Source organism: Limulus polyphemus, unplaced genomic scaffold (genome assembly GCF_000517525.1).
Source record: "Limulus polyphemus unplaced genomic scaffold, Limulus_polyphemus-2.1.2 Scaffold2090, whole genome shotgun sequence".
Taxonomy (NCBI): domain Eukaryota; kingdom Metazoa; phylum Arthropoda; class Merostomata; order Xiphosura; family Limulidae; genus Limulus; species Limulus polyphemus.
In genome coordinates this window covers 68461-71521 of record NW_013667700.1, presented here as the reverse complement: position 1 = coordinate 71521, position 3061 = coordinate 68461, and positions in this window count along the sequence as shown.

Genomic DNA, 3061 nt, shown 5'->3' with positions numbered 1-3061 from the left:
CATACATTAAGATGTTATCAATGTATATGACATAAACTTTGTATCTTTCTTTGTTGGGGATGTTCTTTCTAGTCACATTTCACCCTAATTTCGTACATTATGTATTCAAATTTATTCTCTTATCAAATACATAAATACAACAATGATTAATGCATATCGTACCATTTTTAGAACGTTAATTCCATGCATTGTGCTAACTTTTAACTAACTACTATATAATTAGTTGAATTACAGGCTGAACTATTTAATAACACTTTCAGGAGTGAACCCGCTATGCTATTTGATAACTTTGATGTCAGTCAATTCCAGTACTTTTTCGCTCTATGAATAATGTCGAACTGCTTGAAAATAGGTCTTTAAAACTGTTTTAGTGTGTCTATTTTTTGAGACTTGTAAAGGTTTGTTAATGGCAACAATTAAATAAAAACAGAAAGTAAATATTTGTATTTTACTTTACAAGAAACTTGTCACTGATGGATCAACGGTAAGTCTCGAGACTTAGAATGCTAAAATCCCTGGTTCGATTCTCCAAGCCCAGTGTGTAGGTTTGCACAAAACAACAGTAAACTTTCAAATGCTATACAGCAGCCGTTATCAATTTGTTATGAAAGTATCCTCCATGACAACCAAGCTACTGCAGACACTATCATACTTCGAGAAGTACCCCTCCATGGGAGATCTCATCATAACAACCAAGCTACCACAAACACTATCAAGCTTCAAGAAGTACCCCTCCATGGGAGAGCTCATCATGACAACCAAGTTACTGTAGACAGTATCATACTTGAAGTAGCACCCCTCTAGCGTGACAACCAAGCTTCTGCAGACACTATCATACTTCAATAAGTACCCCTCCATGGGAGAGCTCATCATAACAACCAAGCTGCCACAGACACTATCATGCTTCAAGAAGTACCCCTCCATGGGAAAGCTCATCATGACAACCACGTTACTGCAGACAATACCATACCTGAAGTAGTAACCCCTCCATCATGACAACCAACCTACTGTAGACAATATCATACTTGAAGTAGTAACCTTCCAGCATGACAACCAAGTAAATGTAGACAATATCATATTTGAAGTAGTACTAAATAAGTTGATGGTACAGGAAGCTTCAACTAACGAAACACAACGTTAAATAGTAGCATGTGTGAGATATTAGATCGCTACGGAACACAACATTAAATAGTAGCATGTGTGAGATATTAGATCGCTACGGAACACAACATTAAATAGTAGCATGTGTGAGATATTACATCGCTACGGAACACAACATTAAATAGTAGCATGTATGAGATATTAGATCGCTACGGAACACAACATTAGATAGTAGCATGTGTTGGATATTACATCTCTACGGAACACAACGTTAAATAGTAGCATGTGTTGGATATTAGATCGCTACGGAACACAACGTTTAATAGTAGCATATGTTGGATATTACATCGCTACGGAACACAACATTAAATAGTAGCATGTGTTGGATATTACATCGCTACGGAACACAACGTTTAATAGTAGCATGTGTTGGATATTACATCGCTGCGGAACACAACGTTTAATAGTAGCATGTGTTGGATATTACATCGCTACGGAACACAACGTTTAATAGTAGCATATGTTGGATATTACATCCAGTACAAATAAGGTATGATATCATGCTGTCGAAAACTTTTTATCTCAATATCAGAACCTTGAGGCCGGCAGGTGTTGATTAGTTAATCGTGGTATAATTCTAGTATTAATATGTATTTTGAGTTTTCTTCTGTGTTAATACTGTTAGGTAACTGTGGTCAGTGTTATTTTGACTGAATATAGTACAAATCAAACCATACGGACATGCACGTATCTTGTGTATCGGGAGTGTCGAACCTACGGCCCATGAGTATCTTTATTTTCTGCCTGTTATCAAATGTCCCAAGCTACGTTTCGTATAGTAAAACGTGGCCCTGAACTAGTAACATAAGTTACCACTGTTTCGAGCGAAGTCCAGTCAGCGTCTGTATTGTTAATTAAACCATGAGTCACAATCTTGGTAGAAATGAGGAAGGAGACTCATGGGCTGTTATTATTCATGAACCCGGCCTCATTGTTGTTTCATACTATGATTTTATAGGCGCGGTCCGGAATGGCCAGGTGGTTCGGGCGCTTGACTCGCAATCTGATGGTCGCGGGTTCGAATCCCTGTCCCACCAAACCTGCTCGCCCTTTCAGACATGGGGGTGTTATAAATAAACAGTCAATCCCACTATTCATTGGTAAAAGAGGTTGTGATGAGTAGCTGCCTTCACTCTAGTCTTACACTGCTAAATTAGGGACGGCTAGCGAAGATAACCCTCGTGTAGCTTTGCGCGAAAGTCAAACACGAACAAACAATTTATAGGCGACACAGATTAAGTAACTTTTACTGTTTTGGAAAAACGTGATATCCACGAGTTTCTTGGTCTCACAATAATTATTTTTATGTGAACTCGTATCAGAAAAAGCAATGTAATCACAATTTCATCGGCAAAATTCTATGATTTCATGGTATTTTTCATATACAGTAAAAATATATTAAGTATTTAATAGTTTCAATATTTACCGAAAAGCAAAGAAAGTAAAATAATTTAAAAGAAATATTTGAAATGTGTTTTAAATAGTAATTATGAATATTAAGCTATAAATTATAAACGATATTTTTCAGGACATTTAAATAAGTAACTGTTTATCTTTCAGATGTAATTTTACCAATGAAATAGTTGGTTTAAATAACGTTTCTTTTGAGTAATGTTTCAGACTTCTTGGTTTAAACTTTGTGTTTTAAAGTTCATGTTTTAAACTTCCTGTTTTAAACTCCATGTTTCAAACTCCAAGTTTTAAATTCCATGTATTAAACTTCTTGTTTTAAACTCCATGTTTCAAACTCCAAGTTTTAAATTCCATGTATTAAACTTCTTGTTTTAAACTCCATGTTGTAAACTTTGTCTTAAATTCCATGTATTAAACTTCTTGTTTTAAACTCCATGTTGTAAACTTTGTCTTAAATTCCATGTATTAAACTTCTTGTTTTAAACTC